At 39.3% G+C, this 26,910-nt stretch overlaps 1 long non-coding RNA gene across 1 annotated transcript in view; it reads right to left on the bottom strand.

The window, feature by feature from the left end:
• Positions 1–1,363: 1,363 nt before the first annotated feature.
• LOC146544660 (uncharacterized) overlaps positions 1,364–26,910 on the bottom strand; it is a 38,459-nt gene continuing 12,912 nt past the window's right edge. The window contains exon 2 of the long non-coding RNA XR_014882386.1: positions 1,364–26,048. This is a non-coding gene — a long non-coding RNA (uncharacterized LOC146544660). The remainder of the gene's footprint in view (positions 26,049–26,910) is intronic.

The raw sequence follows: 26,910 nt of genomic DNA, 5'->3' as shown, positions 1-26,910 counted from the left end.
GCACAAAAGGGAATGGCCTCAAATTGCACCAGGGGAGGTTCAAGTTGGATATTAGGAAAAATTTCTTCTCAGAAAGGCTGTCCAGGGAGGTGGTGGAGTCACTGTCCCTGGAGATGCTGAAGAACCATGTGGCTGTGGTACAGAGGGACATGGGTAGTGAGCATGGTGGGGATGGATCAGTGGTTGGGCTTAATGACCTTAGAGAATTTTTCCAGCCCTATTGATTCTTTGGTTCTATGATATCTTGGAGATGTTCTGAATCTCATTTGTCCTGACAGTCCTGCCCAGAGCATTCCGGCTTTCATGCTTATGCAAATACATGGAAATAAAAATTCTTGGTCCCAGGACAAACTTTAAGAAACAGTAATAGTGACTTTTCCCAGTTTACACTTTCCCCTTCCAGGGCTACGTGTTGTCATTTGCAGTGAAATCCCAGCTGAATTTGCAGCTTTGTTTCAGTTCCCCATCTCTTTCAGCTTAACTTGGCAATCCCTGTGTGGCATCACATGAAAGCTTTCAGCAAGTCCACACAGACTGTAAGTAAATCTCATGAGGTTTGTGGTTATTTGGTAGTTGAGTGGTTTTTTTTTTTCTTTCTTTCTTTTTTTTTTTTTTCCTGTTGTTGCTGTTGCTTTTTTTCTGGACTCCTGGGATAAAAGCTAGAAAAGCCATGCCTGAGTTTTGCTATCTGTCTGGAGACCTCTTTAGCTCAGCTTTAAGTGAGTGATACAGTCACGCTTGATTGGCAAATTCACACTGTGCCAGCTGGCTATTCATTCTTATTCTGTTCTCTGATATATATATTTGAAAAAAAAAAAAAAAATCCCAAACCCCCAAAAAACTAAAAAAATCTAAACACTTTCCTGCCAACCAAAGTAAAAGAGCTCTAGAAGACTTTGAACAAGCTGCTTTCGCAATACACATTTCAGGCTGAGGGAATGCCACATCATAGAAATGACAGCTCTGGTATTTCTTTGAGATCATGCTAAACTCTGATGCATTTGGTACCTTTCATCTTTGGCAAGTGAATACGACTTTATTGCAATTATACAACAATTCAACTTCTGCTCAACTCCAACTGCTCTCTTGCGAAAGGAGAAAGCTCCACAGATTGTCTAAAATTGTCATCCTCCACAAGCTCTTGAACACAAACAGCAGTTTTTCAGTCTGCTGCTGGTACATGTAGCATTTCTGCTCTCCCTTCTTTTTCTCCAGTAATTTTAAGAAGATGCACAACCAAATGGATGTGGGCAATATGCAAGAGCAGAGAGAAGCTGCCAGACCGGTGAGGGAGGTTGCATTTGCTAGAGATCTGGAAAAAAGTATTGACATGCGGAATCAAACTCCATAACCCACATAAGGCTATAAAGCAGGTATGTTTATTATGGTGCCTGGTGCGAGAGGGATAACTCCTCCTAACTCACACACTCACATACCAAAACTCCAAATCTAAATATGCACAGGATTACATAAACAGTGGGCTGTGCTTGTTTAAACAATTCCGAGAACTCATCATAAAATTCCAATTATGTTGGGGAAGTCATTATAACATGTTCCACCTCCACACGCATGCGTACTGCTCTCTGGTGGTTGTGGGCGAGGGTCTTCAAGTCTTCCTCATGAAGGCTTCCCAGTGTACTTTTCACCTTTGGCTCATCCGATGGTCTACATAACCGCAAGATTGCTATAAACTAGTTTACATCCTGGTCCTTACAGCAAAGTTCTTGCTGTGTCAAGTTATAGGCTACCACAGAGTTTCTGTTGCTGTTGTGTCTCTCTGCCTTTTACAGGTCAGTCAGTGTAGATACATTTAATTGTGACGGCACTGGTTTATTTTATCTTAGGCTACAATATGTAGAAGAAAGATCTGTAGTTTACTGAAATCGTTACACTGTTGTCTGAAGCCCCATCCACCCCAGTGCATGAGGCATTAAAATCCTGTCCTTGCCAGTCTTACAAATCTCAACTTTCATTCTTAGCAAAAATAAAAAATCCAGTTCCTGTACTTGTGAAGAAGATATAAAAAACGTTAACAGTGTAAACTAATTGTGTGTACAGAGTCCCAGCATGGCTGAAGAGGGCAGAGCCCTCTGGGCCCACCAGGTCCCCACCCCGCTCCAGCAGGGCTGCCCAGTGCAGGATGCCCAGGCTTGTGGCCAGGAGGTCTGGAGATCCCTGAGGAGGAGACCCCACAGCCTCTGGGCAGCCTGTGCCAGTGCTTGCTCATCCTTACAGCAAAACATTGTTTCCTGATGTTCAGATCTCAACTCCTGTGTTTCAGTTTGTGACCACTGCCTCTTATCCTGAACCAAAGACCTTGCTGTCTAACCAAATCTGGAGTCAGCATCAAGACACAGCAGTCCTCTCATGCAAACTGTTTCATTTTTGAATTTCATTAAAAATGCTCAGTTTGTCCAATAGTTGAAACCATTCATTTGTCCACATTTTTTTTCCGCTCTTCCTCGATGCCCAAAATTGCAACTGGTGCCTACACTCACAACTTGAAAACCAAAAGTAAGAATGTTCAGTATTTTGACCTCACTGCATTCTGACAATGTAAAATGAGTGCAAAATCAAAACAAGGATGAAGAGGTTATGTCATTTAGTGCCATATATAGTTAATTAGCTATTGAACTTCATATTCAATTGATTCACATAAAAATTATTTTTCAGCACTATTTTCTCTGCATTATTCCTGTGTGCTTCAGTAATCCAGCACATAGTCCACAATTTAGGGCGGGGTCCCTATGTAACACATAGGAATCCATCCACACAGGTTTGTGTTACCACAGCCTGCCAGGCCAACACCAGTTTGGTGAAGTTTCCTTGATTGGAAGATCCTTACTGAACTGAAAGCACATTCAGCAGGGTGCTTTTTCACTCCACCATGTCCATACTGGCCTCAGAGCAGTACTTGTCCTATGTTAAACTTTTGTATGTCCAACTCTTGACCCAGAACCTTGATCAAGCAATTCAGATATCAAACACCTCACACAGCCACTCCCATCCCATTTGTGCTAATCGTGGCTCTGGGACAAGTGACACTGACTGTGGGATATTGGACATTCTGCAGATCCCCCATCTAATTCCCATATTCCTTTTCCAACACACAAAGCTGCCCCAGTGCCTCACCAAATTCTGAGGCAGCAGCATCTCCAGGTTAGTTGTTCTTGGGAAGCTCTTGGTTTGCTCTGTCACTCTGTATGCTTCTTACACATCTCTCCTCTATTTCTTCTCTCTATTTCCCTTTTCTTCCCCTAATATTTCAGATGTTTACCAACATATTTTTTCTTCTCTAATTTTCTGCTTTTCACTTTTCCATTCTCCGTGGTGCCAGATCTTTTTCTCTTGCAGTTGTGTTGCCTCTTATTTCCCAGAATTTATTTTTTTTTTCAGCTTGAGGACTTCACTAAAAACCCATCTGGGTCAACAAGATGATTTTTAAGAACGATGATAGAGATACATTTCTTCTCGTATCCTGTCATTCTCATTTCACCTCATCCCTAATGTAACAAGTCCTTGTTCCCACACTGGCCTGCTGGCCCATACATGTCACTGAATTTGCTGTCACAACATCCGCATGTGAATCAAGAAATATTACTGAGCCCATTCTGCACTTTTCCATGTTGATTCACATGGGAAAGCTGAGACGCAAAGAGATTATTGGGGTTTCTTTCTACCCGTGGGTTGCTTTGTGTCATTTTTCCAGCAGTAGTCATGGGATGCAAAGAATTCCATAGCCTCTTCAAAACAAAGTGTTTATCCTTTAAAACCCAGTTTCAAATACATGATTTTCCTTCACATTTTAGTTCCTCCTGATACCAGTGCCTTTATTCTGAGAAGTGTCAGGAGCAGCAGTGGAAGCTGCAAAGATTGCCAGGGAAAAAATACGTTTGCCTGTTAGGTGTGCCCATCTTGCACTGTCATTGCACATGCATTGTTGATTCTCACTAGTCCATTCCAAACAATTTTTCTCCTCCTTTGGCTTCTACAATAAAATATGAGCTGTCATTTAGTGACTACACATCTTCACATATTCAGATCTTTTATTCTTTCCTCCTTGATCACATTAATCTTTTTTTTTTCTTTTTTTTTTCTCCACAATTTTCTCTGTTCCTTCTAATTTGTTGACACCTTTTTCTTTCTAAGAGATATTGCCAGACTGAAACTACTGATCAGTGAAAGTGATTTGTGATTTCCAGATGTTGATAAATGCTTTTGTCTCTTACTGATTGGAACTGTTTCAGTTCTTAATGAATGTGGACCCCAGTGAATCCTATCTAGACTGCAGATAATTCACAACACAGCAACCTATATGCTCCTAGGGGTACCAGGAAGGTCATATATTGTTCAGTTCTGCAGTTGCTACTGTATCCATAAAACAATGCAGATTTCTAGTTCCTCTTTCAGCTTTTGGCATCTTCAAATGTGGAAATACAAATATTCCACTGAACCTGGGCTGTACTGTCCCAACAGCTTTCTGTATTCTGAATCAAATGGGTATTTAGGTTTTTTTTTGAGTATAATGAGTTGCCAATTATGCCCTTTGCTTCAAGAAAACCCTTCATGCTGTTATCTGCAATTCTTAATCAAACTGTAAAAGCAGATTAAAGAGTGACATGAGTTATGCTGCAGTTAGCTGTCTCCAATGACAGTATGTTATATGGTAGAATGTTCTCAAACATTTTTGTCGTGGGGCTCTGTAATTTCAGTTTTATTTTGTTTTAGTTTCTGTTGCAGAAGCACACAGGCGAATGCAGCATACTACTTGTCAGCCCACTAAAGACGTGTGGAAAGGGAATATTACCTCCCTCTGCTGTGACAGCGTGTAATTCAGAATTGCATAAGCTTTTCTTTATTGCTATATTGCATTGCATTTCCCAGTCTAATTTTCTCCAGCCTTCTGCTGTTCTCACTCTCTAATTTTGCATAACTTTTCAAAACATTAACTATTTTTGTGATGCTGCAAGTTGATTTCTATTGTTACAAAACTGCATTCTTATCTATGGCTATATTTCTCTGGCTTGTGCTATTACCAAACTGCCCAGCCTTCATTTTCTTAGTTGTTTTAATGATGTTTTACACAAAAGAAATTGATTATGTTGTTCTTGCACCACATTATACATAATGCTTATAAGCACAGAAGCAATTACGTTATCTTTATGTTAATATGAAACTATACAAATAGAAAAAAAAAAATAGCCAAGGATAATGCAAGACAGAAAAGTTGTGTTTTTTTTTAACGTGCACCACAATTGCAGCATATAAAATAAGAATTAAGCAAGGTGCCAGCTCTAACTTAATGCATGCTCAGGTTAATGAGAGATTAGGTCTGGAATAATGACATTCTTAAATGATAACATACTCTTATCTTGTTTCCCCACAAAAATTCGGAAAGAATTTCCAAATCTCATGGAAGCCCAGTGTGTGCCCATTAACATAGTAATATGCTTTTTGCAGTGGAGCACATCACTAAGTATTTGCAAGCCATGACTTATAAATGGAGGTTTATTGGATTTCCAGAACCTTGTGAAATCTCCTTTGGTGGATAATAAAGGCAAATGAATAAATTTCCATAGGAACTTGTCTAATATGATTACATTTGTATCAAGAAATATGAGGCTATTAGGGATTTAAACTGGCCACAGCATCAGCTCTCCAGTTCTGTGCATTCCTGTCTATTTCCTGGAAGTTTTCAATGTAAGAACAAGGCTGTTTGTGGTGAGCTGTGGTGCTATCTGATGAGTGAGAGTTAGTGCCCTTGGAGAGGGCACACCTGGAAATATGGCACTTTTGCCAGACAGCTAATAGTGGTTTTACAGTGAATTAGGATGAATCATAGAATCATAGAATGGCTTGGGTTGAAAGGGACCTCAAGGATCATCAAGCTTCAACTACCATGCAGCAGGCAGGGCTGCTAACCTCCCCATTTGATACTAGACCAGGCTGCCCAGGGCCCCATCCGGCCTGGCCTTGAGCACTTCCAGGGATAGGGCATCCACAGCCTCTCTGGGCAGCCTGTTCCAGCACCTCACCACTCTCGTAGTAAAGAACTTCCTCCTGATATCCAACCTAAATCTTCCCTCCTTCAACTTAAAACCATTTCTCCTTATCTTGTTATTATCTACCCTTTCAAAGGGTTGAAAGTTGACTTCACATTGGTTTGCTTGCCTTAGTAAATTTCTATCTGAACCAAGCATTTCACAGAATCAGAGAATCATAGGGGTTGGAAGGGACCTTTGGAGATCATCAAGTCCAAACATGTGCTAAAGCAGGTTCCCTACAGCAGGTTACACAGGTAGGTGTTCAGGTGGATTTTGAGTATCTTCAGAGAAGGAGACTCCACAACTCTCAGGGCAGCCTGTGATAGTGCTCTGTTACTCTCACAGTAAAAAAGTTGCTCCTTCCACTGTGCAACTATAGTAAGTCTGTGAATTCAGCTTCAAGCTTCTTGACAAAGTGATTTAATAAGTAGTCCCTTAATATCGGTAGTGAAATTTCTACCTGGCAGAATAGCAAATGAATGTAACTTTCTGCTTGTAGCACAGATCACTTGATTTAGCGAATCATATGATTCAACTGCATGTGTCCATGCCACCTGCCTGAGTTCCCTCTCAAGAAATTTTATTTTTTTTCCCGTAGAAAGATGTATTGCTCAAATTTCCTCAAAGACCACCTGCTCCTGGCAGATAAGAAGTACTTGCTGATTAAAGATCAAGCTACTTTCTCAGAATACCCCACAAGTAGTGGTGCGCTGGCGATGAGGCTCTACAACAAGGCTTTTTCTGGCCACAGGGAGGCCACAGGCCTTTCCTTCTCTCACCTGTTCTGCCACCTCATGTGAGCACAGACTTTGTGTCTCCTAACGTGTCCAAGCATCTCGAATATTTGCCTGAGTGTAAGAACCCATCTTGTCCTTTTCAGAAGGACATAGCTGGTGCAAACATATTCAACATTCAGGGTTTGTTTATGCTTCTGAAGAAGCATTACTTTATATTTTATCATAGAAAAGCTTAGGTTGGAAGAGACCTCAATGCCCACCCAGCCCCATCCTGTGCTGTGGGCAGGGCTGCCCCCCACCAGCTCAGCTGCCCAGGGCCCCACCCAACTTGGCCTTGAGCACCTCCAGGGATGGGGCACTACAGCTTCTTTGAGCAATCTCTGCCAGGGTCTAACCACAGCCTCAGTGAAAAATTTCCCTGACATCCAATCTTAATCTATTTTAGTTTAGTTTAAAATCCTCCCCCCTTGTCCTATTAGTAGCTGTGGTTAGAAAATGTGGTAGGAAATGTGGTAGAAAATGCAGGAAGCAGGACGATGCAGATTCAGTAGGTTTTGGAGGATAGTATCAATTACACACAATTTTCCTGTATGGAACTTATGTCTGTATCACAAATGCTTCTGAAGCTGCAAGGTTCAAAGAAGTACTTCTCCCTGCCCTGGGATATGGGTCTTGTGTTGGGAAGTGGCACTAATTGCTTTTAAGTGGGGAGCACGCTTAATTGGCTGGTGTATATCAATCAGTATGAAAGCACTGACTAAAACTGTTAAGTGAGATGTACTACATCTCATGTAGAGGGAAATGCAGATATTATATGATTATTCAGTCCTAAGAGATGCAATTAAATGTTATTTTTATTTTATTACATCTCCTGTCTGTGAAAGACATGATTTTGTGGATGCCGACGTGAGTCATAGTTAACTTTCAGAGTATCGTTAATCCCTTTGTTCTTCATCAGGTCATGTATGCAACTGAGGCTTGAGAGGATGAAAGGAGTATTACTTCACAAGATCCTGAACTTGCTATACTCTTTGCTATTACAAAGGGAAAAATTGAATTGCATCAGGGCTGCAAAAACTGCAGGCATTGTGCTAAAAAGGCGTTTTTTTTACCAAAGCACTTTCTATGCCCAGTAGCATAATATGTAGTGGTCTTATTGTTGACACAGCTCTGGATATTTATATTCCTTCTGGAATAGCACAACATGATTCTGAATGTCGTGTGGAGATTGACAATAGGATTGCTGCTGAGAAAAAGAGAACTGGTTCTGGACTGTGTTCTGAATTTCAATCTGCATGCAATGAACTTTCATGTGGAGGCTGAGGGGAAACGAGAAAAACCTTGCTTTTATCAGCTGAGATGAATGTTATGGAGCATTTTTTAATCTCTCATTGATTAGTGACCAGTAGAACTGAAATAACTTCTTTTTAAAATAACATTTAAATGAATATGCAGTAATGAAGATAAGATGTAATACACTTTCAAGGCTGCATTCTTGGATAAGAAATGTTTTTGTTTATTCAGCATAATGTTTTAAATTGAGCGAAAGGAGATTTTGCATTTTTAAAAATCTATTTTTATCTCTTCAAAGGCTTGAGGTGTTTGAAATGTGCAACATCTGTATCACTTACATACACTACTTGGAAATACATTTTAGTATGCAGGAAAGTATGTTTTCCAGATAAATGTATTGGTTCCAGTATCTCAGCTATGCATCTGGCTTGCACCAGCTGTGGATAAGGAAGATATTGCTCAAAGATTTCCACAGAAGTGTCTTTGTCTTCCTGTACATACAATCTTTTCATGTTATACCCACTTTTAGCAAGAATCAGACCCTGGGAACAAATGGTAGAAAGGCTGTCAATGTCTCCTTATGCTGTACAATATCATAATTCCTCCAGTATAGGATGCTCATATCACTGGGTTGAGCTCAGTGCCAAAATATGGTCAGTGTAATCAAGGAGAAAACACAGACAGTGTTCTTACACTAAGAATTGGGGTGCTTTAATGTTATTTCCAGAGCGTGTATGCCCTTGTTCATAGCCTCTTCACACATGAAACTCCCACCCCACCAGGACACTTTCCATTCTTCATTCCAGTCTATACATCCTCTTTCAGGGTAAGACCCATATGTTGAGGTTGTGCTTCTCCACATCCTTGCAGATATGAAAGAAGACAGGCTTGCCACCCAGAGAACTGAAAAGGACAGATCAAGGCATACATCTGAGAGGTGGGTTTGATGTTGCTTTCCTACCACTGTGCACCGCCAGGCAGGCTCAGAACCCAACTTCTCTTTGCCTATTGGAAACCTACATTATCTAGAGCAGCTGAAGCCAGATCCTCCACTGCCTTTCTAAAAACTCTCTGCAAGACAGATGGTGGTCTAGGAAGGAAGAGGAAGCCTCATCTGCCATGCAGGCCTTTTTTTTTTTTTTTTTTTTTTTTTTTGAGCAGAGCAGAGCAGAGCAGAGTTTGAAAGCTCCTTGAAGGGCAGCTTGACAGACTGGCTGAGATGCCAGCCATAGCAAGGCTGGCACAGCAAGAGGCTCTGCAACTGGTGCTTGACAGAGCCTCCAGTTCTGACAAATCAGGATTTGTCACATCCTTGATGTATTTCAGTTTAAGATTCGAATGAAAGACTGTGAGAAACGTTGTAGTCATTGTGATGATAAACAGCACTGTGCATGTGAGCATGTGTTGCCGTGTATGTTTGTAATTTGCAGACTGACTCCCGTAGGTGATAAGCACTAGAAAAGTATCACTGTCTTGGTGGCAGATATTTTCTGCATTATTTTATTTTTCCACATTATTTCATTTTTCAGAATCTGCACCCAATAATCTGCTATGTGGACTTGGCTTTTTGCTTTTCAAAAAGATGCTGCAATTACCTACTTGAAAAAAATCTCAATTTCCCTTAGGTATTTAGAAGTTTATTTGAAAAGTAGTTTTAAAAAGTCTTGTTTTAATTTGTGCTTTCTTGGAGGAATGATGTGTAAGATGTCTCCACAAGAAAGGATTAGAACTGAAATAAAAAATTAATAAATTAATCTTTATTTTTGGTTCCAAATGTTCTTGTTTTTATGACTAGAGAAATGCACATGAATTACTAATGTTGAAAAGGCATTTTTTCACTAGAGGAGAGAAATAAAGCCATACAGCAGTACAATAGCATGATGTTGCTATTTCAAATTACAGAGTGCTTTGTTAGGGAATAGATCATCTTTTCTACACTACTAAATTTTGTCTAATTACACTAAATGTAGTTAGACAAAGGAAATGTAATATGAACTTAAGATAAATGTAATATGAAGACACAAAAATAGGCGCTTGTTATACACAGGCTCTAAGACATAACTAAAAATTTGTTTACTTGTGAGATACAAAAAGCCAGCCTCATCTAGAAAAAAAGCATGATGCCTTTGGAGATATCATGCTACGCCCATCAACATCCTCCCATGTCCAAGCCAGGATCTACTAACTACTGTGTATGTAGGCAATCACTGTGTACAGAGTACATACTAACATACAAACTGCTCCAGAAAACCTCATCAGAGAAGAATAAGTAGAAGAAAATATAGGAATGATTCTAGGAGTTAAGCCCTTGGACTAGAACTAGGCTTAGCAATATTTTACGAACAATACCAAATGCTTTGAGACCCAGGAGACTCTCATGCTCTGAAGAGCAAAGGACCCAAAAGTTTTCAGATCTGGGCTCTGTGGAAAACTTATCCAGCTTTCTGATGTCTAAGTGTTGATGGCTCACTGAACTCCTCTACAAAATGTAATGCTTAGAGACTACTTCATTTACTTAAAATAAAGTTGAGATGAAGACTGTTCTAACTAGCATAGAAGTGCAACTTCTATTATAGTATCTTCCCACCACCTTTCAATTGTTCCTAACTATGGTATATTAATTTATTCTGGGTGGTAATGTTCCAATTAGGCTTTCAGCACAGTAGCTTTTTCTCTTGAAGTGAATCAGCAAGCTCTGTTGCATTATTTTTAAACTCTGCATGATAAGGTAAGAAGTGGTGAGACCTGTATTTAAGATAACCAGAATTTTCCATTATAAAATGTCTTGCAGCAGTATTTAAAGAACCATTGTTTCTCCATGATTTACACTCTGGTGCCAGGGCTGGCTTTGAAAGACATTCCTTTTTTCTTTTTCTTCTTTTTTTTTTTTTAATCTTAATTAAAACCAGAAAAGGGCAAATTACCAGCTTCCAGGCCCTGACATTTTCCACATAGTTTTTTCATCCAACCTGAAACACTAGCAAAACCCCTTAAAATGCCAGAAAACTGCCTTTATGCAGCTCCAGAAGGAATCATATTCTTAAGCTTGGGACCCCTCTGAAGCGTGAATAGTCATTAAAGATGATAGAGAAATGCACTCTAGGATTGCATATCTAATCCAGTCTAAAGCAATAATGTAGATGCACTCAAGAGAGAGTAAATGGCTGGATTTTCTGTGTCTGAAAGGTGTTCTTTCTCTACAGGGAGCTTTGCTGTGCTTTCCTCTGCAGGGAGCTGTGTTTCCAGGAGGAAGATAATGAAAATGCAATACTGAGCAAAGAACTATGGCAGCAGAGCACTGCTGCTATTCCCCAGGTGACCTGGAGTGCCCAGGAGCTGTAGAGTAAAAGTAGGGAACAGAAGAGAAGAGCTGCTGGTGCTTACAAGCCAACACTACATCATAGAAGATATCAGTCTGAAATTTGCTTTATTTATTGAGCATTTATTAATAGTGCGGTGTGTGAACCTGAGGAAAGCAAATGGCAAACTCCTGAGCTTTATTCCCTGCTTTTGAGAGAATAGTAGGAACGGGATGGAGCACGCTATGAGCTTACAGAGCACTGTTAACTCAAGCACCCTTATCGATCACCTTGTAATTTAGAACTATGTAGCACAGTATTATTGATTTACCTTCTAGAAAGATCATCATGTTTCTGTTAAAATCAAAGCCCAGCATCTGGAAATGCAAACATGCTGCAGCAGTAGCTAAATATTTCTTCAAATTTGAGAGAACTATTGCAGTATCTTTTAGCCTGAGCTCTGGCCTAAAGGAAGTCATACAGACTCAACCCAGACGGAAATGATCAATCTTTGCTGCTAATTAGAAAAATACCTATGTGATCTACTTATAATTAGTCGCATTACAAAAACATTAGCAGATACATTCTCTAAAGGGCCTTGATAACAGAAAAGCAGCCACACATAGTCTATATAGACACATATTTTCCCGTTTGCCTGGAACGGTATCTTCCTGGATTATTGGCTCCTGTTTTTAGCATTTCCTCTCTCCGCACGTTAACTTTTCCAGTTATTCCTGTTGCGCTCACATGCTGATGTCTACCCATTATTTACCTTATGGTGATGCTTTGTGAAAAGAGGGAAACAAGGCATCACAGCCTTTTATTTCAGCAGCTGAAAAATGATGGAAAAGCATTCCAGGCAGAAACTGATGGCTTTTTTTAACAACTTTTGGGGTGTTTTGCCCTTTCGGGGTTTCTGAAGAGCATTGCTTGCAACTACTATAGTGCAGCAGACCTCCCTTCATGGTAGCAGAATCATGTTTGAGTCAGACTTTGATCTGCTTAATTTTTTGGGTAGTACATTACCACATGGGCATGAAAAATCCGTTCTCCGTTTTGACAAGATACTTACAGGATGACAAAATTCTGCTGATGTCCGGAGTGATCCTTCATCTTTTTCCCCACATATTGACTGTCTTTTCAGACTTGTGTCAGACTATGACATAAATGTAAACATTTCTACTGTCTTCTGTCAAAGCATTCAAGATTTGACTTTCCTGTCTAGTTCTGAATTCTAACAGGATCGTATGTAGGGGGCTGTATATGTTACTTAATACCCATGTAAAGGTAACTTATCTTGAGTTTTGTATATCAACTGTAGGATTCTTGAGCTATAATTCACCACTTACAGCAAGACCAAAGAATTTGAAATACTGACGTGTGAATGTGGGTGCCCAGGGCTGCTGGGCTCCTCTGAGGGGTGAGGCCGGGGCTGCCCTGTGCAGGGCCCAATGGCCCCACCATAGGGAATGGGTGGGACCCACTGCCAAGATGGGAATGCCCTGGGGAAGATCAGGGAAGAAAGAGCAAAATGCTGCTTGACAGCCAGGAAGAAGAGAGAGAAGCAGCCCCGCAAGTCTCCAAGGTAAAAGATGAAGGAGGAAAGGAATTGCTTCAGGCAGAGGAGCAGAGATCCCTTTGCAGCCCGTGGAGGACACCATGGTTGAGTAGAGATCACTCTATAGCCCTTGAAACACACCATGACAGAGCAGGTGGGTATTTCCCCAAGGAACTAGAGCTCATGAAGAACCAACACTAAAGCAGGTTTAATCTGAAGGACTGCAGCCTTAAAGAGGAACCATGCTGGAGCAGGGAGAAAGCATGAGAAGGCAGGAGAACAGAGAAGAGATGTTATGGACTGACCACAGCCTTCATTCCCCACTACCCCTTTGCAGCTCATAGAGAGGGAGGCAGAGGAGCTGGGAATTAAGGGCTGAAGCTGAGCCTGGGAAAAAGGAGGTAGTAATGGGAAGGTGTTTCATCTCTTGTTTTTGTTTCTTACCATCCAAATCTATTTTAACTGACAATAAGTCAAATGAATCTTTCGCAAGTTGATCCTGTTCTGCCCATGACTGTAATTGATCAGTGATTCTCCCTTGCCTTGTCTCTACCTACAAGCTACTCTCAACATATTTTCTCCCCCTGTCCTGTAAGGAGGGGGAGCAGGACAGAGCAGCTGGGTGAGTGCCTGGCAGATCAACCCATCTGAACAGCAGACATCCCTGTCTGAGTACAGAGTGGTAACCAGAAAAATTATGAAGCTGAGAACTGAGTCATGTGCTGTCTAGCAACCTGGGTTGAGGTTGGTTGCTCTCTTGAGCCTATGACTAGAAATACAGGCACTCTGAACAATCCAAGCTCCAGTAGTGCAGAGCATCTGAAGTGTTTTGTTATGAAATAAAGAATATTTTGAATTTTTCTAGCTGTAGTTCAGTCAAAAGGTTTAGTGTTTGTTATTGATGATATTAACAAAGCTTGAATAAACACATTAAAACTCTTAGAAAACTTAAGAAAAGCTTGCAAAAGCTTTTGGTGAAATCCGACAGTTTCCAGAAAAAAAAAAAAAGAACTTTAGACAGGCTTTTTCCATTCTTCTATGACAGGAGAGATCAGTTGTGGTTGACACACAATTTGTGGCTTGGTGAAAAATTCAAGAGCAATTCCTACACTGGAACTGCATGGATGTGACTGAAAGCTGACCAAGAAGAGCATGGAGTGCTCACCAAATGCTCAGCAGCTGGCAAACACCAAGCCCCTCCAGCACCCATCTGTACGCCCAGCCCACCCCGATTTCTCAGTATATCAGGAGGACCCCAGGGAAGCCACTGGTTGTCCTCTCTTTATGAAATACATCTGGATTTTCTGCAGCTCACGGTTCCACAAGTAAACAGCATGCAGGTGGCAATTGCTGCCCTTCTTCCAAGGCCTCAGAGGATTCAGTCAGATTTTGTTTACCACATGCACAAAATTGTTTGCATCTGTTTGCTTACTTTATACTTGACAGTGTTGCAGCTATGCTGGAAATCCAGCTTTTATATTGGTTGGATACTTCTGAATCCTCAGCGCTGAGTGTGAAAAATTATAGTGCTTTTGTATGAGTCATCATCAGTTTTAACATTTTAGATCAAAGAAAGCAAAACCATCTGGATTTTGTGTCTTACGTGACTTACAATATTATAATAAATCTACTGTCAGTTCATGCATACTTTAAGAAAGTTATATAGGCTTCTGTGGGATTTAGGTCATATGAAGTACAGTTTTCTTTAGCTATTTCCATCTTCCTGCTTCAGAAATTGATATTTGTGTATAATTCTGCATAGATTAGTGTGCCTTTTTTCACTGGATGTGGAATGTCAATCATCTCTGTGTTCAGTGCGGGTAAACAGTTCTGAAATTTTCTGTGGACTAACATATGAGACATTGTACAAACAATCTCTTCCATGTCCTGTCTAAAACGATCCATTTCTTCCAACAGTATGGATATACATAGGGCTTTCTGTGAACTAAGAAAAAACTTTGCAAAAGTATTTCATATTCAGAGAAGTAATTAAGCACTTGTAGCTACATGCAGGGAGTACATTACTGTAGCTACTGCTAACAGAGTATAAAACTTCATTTTAACAAATGAGAAGTTAGTCCAAACTGAGCAAAAAGTGAAAAAAGATTATTGATATCTGAGGCTAAACTTTGATGGTAGCCAATTGGTCAGCAATAACAGCTAGCATTTCACATACTTCCTAAATGAAATCCTACTAAGCGGGCAAGAACTAAGGAAGGATATGAAAAATCTCATTTCTCTATTGCTGAAATTTAAGTGATCAGAATCAATTGTTAGTAACTGCACACAGCAAGAGAAGTAAGTGACCTCTGATGGATTTCATTGGTTTGCTTTTTTCTGTAGTTGTGAAATTCAGGACTTAAACACAGGATATGATATCACTTAGGTGCACAGATTGTTACCGACTGCCATTTCAGCTACGTACATCAAAAGACTAGTTTCTCAGAGCTCAGCTGGTAATTAGTACCAGAGTTACATATAGAGTACTGCTACACTGGTAATTTGGATTGATCCTGCAGACTGTTTCACACGCTGTTAGGCCATTTCTTTTCCGTGTCACTCCTTAGTGGTAATCCACATCATTCTTCTGGCTGTTGGACCAGAAAATTGTTTTCGTTTCTGTGAATTGTTCTAGTTTCTACTTTCAGCCCCATCTCTGGTAATTGGTAAAAGAGAGGAAGTGAGTTTCTAAGATTAAGTATGGTACCTGATTTTACCAGGCATGTGGTGCATGATAATTTGGTTTGACAATGAAGAGAGTTGTGTGGACACATAATGAAAATGTATCCTGGTACTGCCCAGGGGTACATTCCTAGCCCATAGTAAATGTGAGATGCTTTCACTTGGAGGTGAACCGTCTTCTGTTTACCATCAGGTAATGTGAACAAGCATCGCTGTCACAGAGCAGTTGTTGCCTGATAACTTCTATCCTTCAGTAAATTGTTTCTGGACCTGTAATCTCCTCTCCCAAGGGTATAGCTGCTGGTTCCCACAACTATCAGCAAAACCGTATGTAGCAACAGCATTCATTCTGCCCATAGCGCTGTCAGTTAGAGCAGGGAGCTGGACTCTGCTCTTCCAGCTGTCTTCTGCATGCTCTAAAGCTTGTGATGTTCCTTGAGGTTTTGAGTAAAAGAGGCTGCACAACATGCTCCTTTTACAGCACTTTGATATAAAAAGGTGTTCTGCACCAAAGTTTTGAGTATTTTCAAAGAAGGAAAATACAGTATATGGAAGTGAGGGTCTTATAGATATCTCTACTTGGAAGTGAGGTATCTGAATTACCTAATGAACACCAGCAAACTGTGTGCAGCCTGTGCATTGCATCATTATGTTTGATGCTGGGTTCTGGCCTTGAGTGCATCTGAGTCCTTCAGAAAGGACTGGCACTTCTGCAGGCCATGTCCCTTTCAGTCTCCACAACTGCAGTTGTATGAGAAATGGCACCGAATATTTCTGATTTGCGGAGAATAATAGTCATACTTTAAAGAAGGAGTGCCTTCATAATAAAAATATTGTTATTGACATTTTAAAAGAAAAGCAATATTCACTTGAGAGCTGAGAAGCCGGCTATAATGGTTTTATTAAAACTCACAGCATGCTGAACTCATTGCTTTCAAAATGAGAGTCCTGATAGTGTATATGGACATTAGAAATTTTTTTGTGCATGTGAAAATAAAGAATATTTTGTCCCTGTACTAAATGATTAAAAAAAAAACCAGACAGCCAGCTTAATGAAACTACGAAACAACTGTTCAAACATTTCAATAAACAAATATAGCTCCTCTCATTGCTCCATTCTTCCACTGGCAAAAAATGGGAAATTTTGAACATTTTTTTCACTCATGAAAAATAATACTGTTTTCTTTGCTTTTATTTGCTTTTGATCTGTTTTGTTGTTTTTTTTTTTTTTACTTTATATGCAAATCCATGGTCTTCTGTAGTAATGTAGACTTCAGTTTGAGATCTAACACTGAGTGTTTTATTTAGGACATGAGAAGACAGAAACTAATTTCTCAGAATGTAACAGTTAAACAGCACACATTTCTGTGACTTTCTTACCCATAGCCCTTCTTCGAGTGTTTATTTTTCTCTCAAATTATGGGTAGGCCTTGTGCATTTCCTGCCCAAGAATATTCTGTACGAAGATTTAAAAGTGCTTTGTCTTGCACTTCATTTCATATATATGACAATAAATGCCATAATCTTTTCTGGAGGCAATGGGAAGGTGCAGTGGAAGGTCTGTACAATGGTGAGAATATTCTGACAGCATTGCCCAGCCCTCATTTGCTACTAGTTTCATACCACTCTAATTTTTCTAAGACTTAAGCATAGCAGTAGAATAAATTTAACGAAGGCAAGCAAGAAAACACAATGTTTGTTTGCTAATGATGCCATTAATCATTACAGAGCCTGTGTTACATTGACAACTGCAGCACAAAGCTCATTTCTTGAAGAAAAATTTTGGTATACCAGATATATCTTAGCACCAGCTAATCAACTCTCATAGAGATTTTCCCTTGATAAGCCTAGTACACTGCATTTCAGAATAGAGCTGAGGATCATTCTTTGGCTACGTGACCTGCAATGGCACAGCAAGCTTCATCTCTAGATGATTCTTTCTCCCCTCGCAAAAGTGTCCCCTCCTACTTCTGTCCCTCAGTGCGTGGCATCAGCTGGCAGAGAGCTCGCTGTCAGAGGCCAAAAATGTGCAAGGAGCACATAACAAACAGCGCTGATAATCTTAGGCCTCTGCTCTGGCATTCACTAATGAGTGTGGATGTGGCTATAGTGGATACTGAAGGAGTCCTTCTAGATCTTGGATATTTCACATATATTTATGTTATGGCTTTCCCCCTAATTTTTGATTGAGTTTCTATTGCTAGGGAAGAACTTGGATCAGACTAGGATGAAATGGTGGATTTTCATGTTTCTTTTGGTAGTTCAGTCATCTTGAATCAGACTTTCCTGGTTCTGCAGGGTATTATTTGTTATAATGCAAGGAACTCGACCTAAACTCACACATCTCTCTTCATCTGCACTCCATTCATACTCTGACAATGTCAGCAGCAAGAAATTGTGTAGGAGATTGAATTTTTCTATGACACCCTGCCTATTGTCCAGTGCCTGCTCCTGGGATCTAGGGTGTTTTCTAGATACTAGCAGAGCAGGGATTCAAATGCTGGTTGCATCCAAGGCTTAAATGTGTTCCTACAAAGATATGTGAGGATGCTAAAGCAGAATCCATTTGAATGTGCTCATGGATTTTGAGCCTTGGTTATTTCATGGGTCCCTCAGTCATAGGTCAGAGTTAACTACTTTTTACTCTCTCAGCAGTAACACTGGACTTTGTCCTTGTCTGGGTAAATCACACTGGTGGTTTGTACAGCAAGTGGCATTTTGGTTATAATTGAGCTACTGCAGCTGTTTGTGAGAGGTCTTTGCAACCATCTGTTAATCAGACAAGCTTTCAGAGGCAAGGGTAGCGTGAGATATTCCCTTATGTCTGCACAAACTGATCCCAAGCATACTGAAGTCACTGAAAGTCTTTTTATTGATTTTTGGTGCACTTTGGGTTGGACCTCAGGTATAGCTCAGTTACAGCAGACAGCAAGCATGGTTGCATGTATTAGTCATGTATGAGGTTGCAGTATTAGTCATCAAGTACTGTTGATACTATGTATAAGTAATGGATACTGTTCTATACCTTCTTCCCAGTGAAATTACATAAATGATAAACCATGCTTTTTTTTCATTTCCACAATACTCCTATTTCATAGTAATAAAAATGTAATTCTCTTTCAAAGCCTACTGGACTTTCTGACTCAATGACATTTATCAGTAACAGTGCTTATGTTGGCCACAATATATCATTTGTCACTTTTAAATATTCTGCTTCCACATTTTATGCTCTGCTTTGTTATTTTCTTGATACTTACCAAGTCTGCTTGCTTTACAATATTCAATATAGAGAACTTGCACAGTATTTCTTTTTTAAAACTCTTCTTATTATATACAGATTCTCTCCTCTCACACGTACATTTGTTTGATTTTCATCACTGCTGTCAAGCTTGTCAAGAAAAATAATCAAATCTGAACCAGAGATTCAAGCTGCAGATATGCTGTAGCAATATAGTAAATCACACTCCACATACATTTTGGTAGGTAAAGTCATGCCTACTGTTTATCCTGTAATGCCAAGTGGATTTTGATCTTCCTAATCACTATCAGGCATGGCAATATGTGTGTACAACGTGGTTATAGCAGAGCGCTGCCAGATGCTTCTGTCACAGAAAGGGAGAACACAGACCACTGTTGGAAAAGTCAGTATGTTATGTCCCCTATTATCTTCACGATTAACCCAGATTGCTCCCCAGCCCCACTAAAAATTGTGCAGGAGCTGCTTTCTTTCCATAACCTTGCCTGGGAAGACCTCACATTCTGTCTTCTCTATGTTGCTGCTCTCAGTAGAAGAGAAAAAAGAGCAACACCAGAATAAGTCAGAAGCAATTGCCTTTTCCTGTTGCCACTGCAGTTGCTCTTAGAGAGAAATGGCTGTGAAAAGCAACGCAGGAGAAAGAGCTTAGGAAAGACGACAGAGAGCACACGGCTCTGTAAAATTTAGGATGACTTCATCCTTGGCTTAATGTTTAACATCTTCTCCACTTCTATTCTTTGAAAGCACATGGCAGCTGACTCCATGAGAGCTCATTCCTGCACTGACTCCTCCATCAATCTCTGCTCAGCTTCAAAGTATGTGAGATCCTTGAAGAAAAGAGGGTTAGAACGGGCAGATATAAAAGGCAGAGTGCTGGGTAGGTGAGACATGGGAAGGAAGCAGATGGACAAAGGAGGGAGAAGACTGAAATACAACCACTGTTTCCTGTAATCAGTGCCAAAAGCTCCAGAAGCAGTGGAGAAAGACTGCAGGGTTGTGAAACATGGAAGTGACAAGAAATTAATTTGCAAAAGGAAATCATCTGTTTCAAAACTTCATGAATATACAATTTATAGTTACTCAATGATACACTAAGTTCTTCTAGAATCTCAAATGCATCTATGTTCCAACTTCTGATAAGAGAAAATATGAGGTATCACTACCCACAAACACAACTATCTCCTAACTCTGCAGGCAACACCAGAACAAGTCAAAAGCAGAGACCGTCCCTTTTCTTTTCTGTGAAACAGCATGTCAAGAGTGGAATATGTCGTGTCCCAGCTTTCAAGCAACACAGGCACAGCTGAGGTGCTGCTCACAACCTGCAGCTCACTGTTCTTTGCCTGTACTCTGGTACCAGGGCTGCTCCTGCTAAGTTAAATATTTCTATATGTTACCACTGTTTGTTGCTTCTTACAAACGTTCATTAAAGCATCACTTTCATCAATCTTTTAGTGACCTCCTCTGGACTTTTCCAAATAGAACATTTATCTTCTTCTTCAGGATCTTAACTCAGATGCAGCATTTGGTTAGGGTCAGTTATTGTACCTCAGTTCTCATCTGCTCTGAAATTCGTATGCTCCACTTTACTTAAACTTTACTTTTCTTACTTTCTTCATTCTGAAGCATTTTGATTTATTTTTATGTCTAGTTCTAAAGAGCGGAAATAACAGCCATATAATTCAGATACTTTCAGACTACGTTTGCTTATTCATCTTCCAGAGTCACCTGTTATTTTAGCAAGACTCTGAGTAAAAACTATATTCTTCAAATTTCATTCTAAGTATTATGTCACAGAAAATATTACAGAATAGCAGACTCATTTCTGTAAAATGACTTAATTCGGGTTATTTTTCAGTTCACAGTGTTTTTTACAGAGCTGTGTTTGGAGGGTACAATTAGATAAATAAATTTCCCTTTCTATGCTACAAGAAGCTGAGATTATTCAATTTTTGCTCAACTATTTGAAATGCAAAACTCTCTTCAGCAACTACTTAGGAATTCGATGGCACTTTCTTTGTACCCTGCCTGCATCTGCCGTTCCTCATTTCATATATTCTGTCAGAACAGACGGGATAAGATGAGCTGCTCTTCAGCAACACCATTTTTTCTTACTTCGAAACAGGGAATATAGATATTTTGAGAGAACATAACGAATATGCAACTTACTACTTTTTTTTCTCCTCGGTAACCATATAGCCATGTCTTTCAGCCAAACGCATATCCACTATAACAGCAGTCCACTGACAGACGCTAACAGACAGTATATTATCTTGAGCAGGGATAATCGTGGTTAACAATATTAATAGCAATAATTAATACGAAGGTCAACACAGTGTGCAAGTTTTTAGCAATGCCAATCTTTAGCCTGTCAGGAGATTAAAAAAAAGTCCAATAATAGCACTGGACTGCTGCCCTGAGGAAGCCATAAAACATTACTCCAGAAGGGAAATCAGGGAGACTTGGCCTTAGATTCTGCTCATGGAAAGAAATAAAGCACTTCACCCAGGGGTGGAAACGCCACACTCTGCAGTGCATTTCTTCCATGGAGACGGTGTTAATAGAGATCTGCTGCCAATGATCCCTGGCCAAGAGTCCAGGTGTGCCGGGAAAACTTTCTCCTTATCCACAGCCTTCACTCAATCTGTCTTAATTTGACAGGATTATTAGGCTCATAGCTATAGAAAATAAAAGTGCTTATGTACAAAGACAATGAATATTACTGCTTAAGATTTATGAGTCTCTTTCAGGAAAAGGAGAACAAAGTACCATGTTCTTATCCGAAAAGAAATTTGTCAATTCTCAGAAGTATAAAGGGCTTTTTCACTTGCTTACTGTGGATTATTTAACTGCTGATCTCTTTATATGGACATATATATTTTATACATGTATGTTTGGGTTACTAATATGGGCAGAATTCCAGATACAGTTTAAAAAGTTTTCTACAGAACAAAAAAAAAAAAAAAGGAACAAAAATCCGTTGGATGTATTTTGAGATTTCTTTAAAATAAAGGGGAAGGAGATTCTGCCACTGAGCATTACAAATGACTGGGTAAAGGTCCTACTTATTAAGCTGCTTCCAAATATCTTACTAATGACGTATACCTAGAGCTTTTTCATTATTATTATAACTTAGTTTTTCAAATGTCACAACGTGATATGACCTGCTAGAAATAGCAGCTGTGTGATTGCTTTTCTAAGCAACATTTGTGAAGCTGTGGTTGCATTTCCATCATTTTAGCTTCCAAATTTTTGTGACATTAGTTAAACTTCCAGGAAGTTTATATGTTTTCCTGGATTTTTATGTACTATATGCCCAGTCTTACTCTAGATCACCAGTGGTTTGGCCAATAAACATAATCAACATATTAAAATTTTCAAACAAAGTAAAAACTGATTTGAGTGTGGTTTGTGAATCTACGCTTCAGTTTCTTCTACTTGGTTTAGCAGTCACCAAAATAAGACAAGTCCAAATTTATTGTGTTGTAGTGACATAATGGATTATGTTAAATAGAGCTTAGAAAGATAAATAGCAAAAATTAAAGAAAACCTGTGACTGTTAAGATATGCTATAGCAAATAATGAAAAATAAATGAGAACGTAAAAAATGTTCAGTTATATACTCTCACAGAAAAATAAAAAAGAAAAAAGAAAAAGAAGAAAAAGAGGCAAAGGGAGAGAGCATAAAGTGATTTAAATCTGATTTTAGGTAGGTATTTCCAATTCCTGGCCAACTTGACAGAATAGCTAAGATGCCAGACACTAAAAATAAAACAAACAAACATAAAAATCCGAAGTACAAAGGGATAACCCTTCAGAGAGACTAACTCTACATTCATTTCACACCTTTAAATATTTGAAGCACTCAGACACATCATTTTAGGTTGTATCTGGACTGTAATATGAAATACATCTTTTATTTTGTATTTCAGTTGTTCATATACTTCATTTGTAAAGAATAATCATTTTGACTATTACTCAACAGTAATTGTCTAATAATGCTTTGCTTCATTTTTAAGTATTTCACATAAAGCTTTACTGTTCTTGGTGTGGAATTACAAATGTTGAGTTTGGGGCTAAATCCAGTCTATTTGATGAATTGATACGACCCATTATTACTTTTTCATGTCTTGAAAAATGTGATGTTTTAGAACAAAGTGATCCACATTGCAATGAGGAAAAAAAATGTGTACCTCAAAAACGTATTATCACTGAACAACATCAGGATGCTACAATTCATTTATAAATAATGCATGAAATTGCCTCATTTGAACAATTTCCAAATCTGTCACGGTGTCACAGTCTCTGACCAAGTTATTTCAGGCATTCTATGCAAGGAGAGTTTAATGCTTTTGATTTAGATGTGAGACAGAAACATGCTGAAATTGCCACATAAGCAATTACAGTTTAGCAATAGCAATATGCAGTTAAACTGCAATTGAAGCAGTGTGCCCATTGCCAGTCTCTGTGTGTCCCACTGGCATGATGCTAGGTGTTCCCAGTCTCTGGAAAGGAAGATACGGCCAGCAGATACCACAAGCCTCTTGCTCTCTTCGCTGCTCACTTGGTTTGTTGCTCACTTTTGGTGTCCTCTCTTGGGCCAAGTCATGTAGGCACCCTGTGCTGGTTTGGCCGTTTGATCAGCTCAGGGAGTGCCATTTGTAAGAACAGCTGACCAGCTTGGCTGTACAGACTTTTCTCTAAAACAAAGGCTGTATTCTGGTTTTCTCTGTGCTGAAAGAAGTGCAGTTTTGTTTATAACATCTGTGGCCACCTGCTACGTTTTCCCCTGAGCTTCATGAACGTATCATCTTGATACAGAATGTACCTTCAGTCAGTTTGTGGAGTCTCCCATCTTGTAGATATATAGGTATCTGGACATAGCTGTGGGCACCTTACTCTGGATGTCCTTGCTTGAGCAGGGAGTTGGCCCAGTCTCTGCCAGTCTCTGCCAACCTCAGCCATACTGTGACCTGTGTCCATCTCCTCTGAGACTTCTTCCACTATGCGGTGGAAGGAAGGAAGGGAGGAAGGGAGGAAGGGAGGGAGGAAGGAAGGGAGGGAGGGAGGAAGGAAGGAAGGAAGGAAGGAAGGAAGGAAGGAAGGAAGGAAGGAAGGAAGGAAGGAAGGAAGGAAGGAAGGAAGGAAGGAAGGAAGGAAGGAAGGAAGTCTGTTCTTCATGATCATTGTACCTTTATTTCACCAGTAACTATCATCTTTGAAAAGTCATGGCAGTCAGACATAAAATTGGTGGTGTGCAACATCAGGACAAGAGGCAACAAGCAAAAACTGTGACACAGGAAGTTCTATACAAATATACAGAAGAAATTATTTACTTTGAAGGTTACAGAGCACTGGGACAGGCTTCCCAGGGAGGCTGAGGAGTCTCCTTCTCTGGATACAGTAAAGATCTGCCTAGATGCTTTCCTGTAACCTCCAAGACAGCCTATATTTCTAAATCAGTGGTCATCTCTAATCCAGACTAATTTTCATTTAGGCCAAACAGAAACTATATCTAACAAGCAAAAACATTTGTTGCATTTGTCTGAGGGAGTAGAAACTAAACCTAGGAACTCAATTTCCCCTGTTTACGTAGTCCTCTCTAGTGAAATTTTCTGTTTGCCCAGCTCACTGATGACTGTTTTCAACATCCTGTTATCCTCTGGCTTGTGGTACACCATTCTCATACACAGACAATGAGACTCCCGGCCTCTGTTTCAGTTTATTCAATTTACTTCAATTATATTTCTACAAAACTTTCTGCTTGCCCTCTAACAACAGTTTGTCATTTCCCCCATCCAGTTCAACTTGGACAAAAGTTGAACTCAGCATCTTTTCCCTAAAACTCCCCAGCTCCTACTTTCTATATCTAATAACAGGGTTTCATTTTTTTTTACTTTAAATACCATACTGGATCATAGTCAGGGTTGAATATGACAGTGATCATCTTCAAATGCAATATTTGAAGACCTCTAGCTTCCTGACATTAACCACCAAAATATAAATCTTCCCTTTACTATCTGAACTCTATTAAAAATGAACCTTTTTGACCAAAATGTGATATCTCAGGCACACGAAATTGGCAGGATATTTTTTTTCAAAGAGTTTCTGTTTCTTTCAATCAACTGGCCAATAATCATATTTGAAAATAATATAGAACTTCACTGTATCTTAATAACAGAGACAGAAATGTATCACATCTTTGCCCTTATAGCATTCTCCGTGAGTGCAGCTTGGTAGTTCTTACACTGGTCACAACAGGTGAAGGGAATTCTACCTACAGCCTTCCTCTCTAATGTGAGAGAACCTTGCTTGGAATGATTAGTTGAAGAAAACTGAAGTGCAGGTATTAACTTCAAATTAATATTGCTTAAAAATTAATTGGAGATGTTAGTGCTGTTTTTCTCCTTTAATTAACAATGTATAACGCAACTTTAACTGCAAGTTAATTACATTATAAAGGCAGAAGATATCTTCTGGAAGCTTTTGAAGTTTTTTTTCTCTTGCTTTGGGGAATTAATCCCTTTAGTATTTATAGATTATCTGCTTAAGTTCCTCATATACTATTATGAGAATGGAGCTCAAAGTTTAACTATTCTAAGAAATGTAATGCTTGTAAATTAAACATGTTCTACTAAATCTTAGAGACATTAAAGTGAAAAGACATGTATGGAATTTCAATGTGATTTTGGCTGGCATGCTAGAAAAACTGGACTTTAACTGACCTCAAGAAATGCTGTGTTGAGTAAGATTATCAAATTTCTCAGACTGAAAATAACTACTGTACTACTTTCATGAAAGATTTTGATATTGACAGGAGACACCTCCTTTCTGTCTGAAGAGGAAGGTGTGAAAACTTTCCTATTCCTGATCCTATTCCTATTTCTATTCACCTTCCTAGACTTCTCAAAGGAACAAGCTGACTCTTCTCCTCTTGGTTAAAACAGGAAAGACGCCTCCTTAAGTCCTTGGTGTTCAGGTTCGGCTGGCCACATTCAGAGCCTTTTCTTGAAGGGGGAACTCCAAAGATGTGGCTTTTGGTGTTGGCCACTAATTGATATGAATGATGCAATTCACATCTCAAAGAAGCTTTTTCAGGCTTCTTTCCTGTTCAGTAGATACATTTCTTTGGTTATACATCAGCAATAGTTCCAACTGGCCTGTGGGCTGGATATTCACCTGTACAGAAAATAGAAAAAAGTTCACTCCCCAAATCTTCACTTTGTGATACAACTGTCTAACTCTCAGAAACAGCTCAAAAGGGGACAATTGATCTTAAAATTCATTTTGATTTAACCAACAGAGTAAACCCAGACATCCATAAAAGGCCATAAGCAGGTCATAGGAAAATCTATTGCATTCTCTCAGAGAAGAAATTTTAGAATGACCAGCAGAGACAAAAGAAAAGTAACAGGATCACAGCTGCAAATCTGTTTCCTTTAAATGTACAATATGCAACTGAATATTATGAATATTATGTGAATGTTGTCTGCGTTCTGAGTGCAAAGTTCAAACATAAATGTTGAGTTGTAGAAGCTGAGAAGTGGAGAAATAAGTATTTAAATTCTCTTGGACAAAGAGTGAGAAGCAAGCCTATGTCAGATTCTCTAGATGACATCAGCAAATCTAAAGAGGAAGAAGGTTGACCTGAATGCACACTCACTTTAAATATTGGAAATGGAAGATCTTGACACATTTTGTTGAGGAAATTGATGAAAACGAGTGCTTCCCACAAGAGTTTCTGAAAAGTAATTCCTATGAACGAAGCTGAAAGAGATCCATTCTTTTTTTGTATATGCAAAGAGATAAATACTATTACTGAGATGCTTATCCAGATAAACCTTTCCTTTAATTTCTCTAGACAGACTAGATTGCAACAAATGCAAGACTGTATTTGATGGAACACTAGGCTCTGAGAGAGGTTCAGAAATGAAGACAGATCTTTTTCCATGCTGTCAGGACTCTTTCTAAATTTCTGATTCCACTTTTGAGAAGCTTGTATGATAAATAATGCTGCAAGGTGAAGTAACAGATCAAAGAA

This window comes from Meleagris gallopavo, chromosome 3, assembly GCF_905368555.1.
Source record: "Meleagris gallopavo chromosome 3, MGAL_WU_HG_1.1, whole genome shotgun sequence".
Lineage (NCBI taxonomy): Eukaryota > Metazoa > Chordata > Aves > Galliformes > Phasianidae > Meleagris > Meleagris gallopavo.
This window is presented reverse-complemented; position numbering and strand designations above follow the sequence as displayed.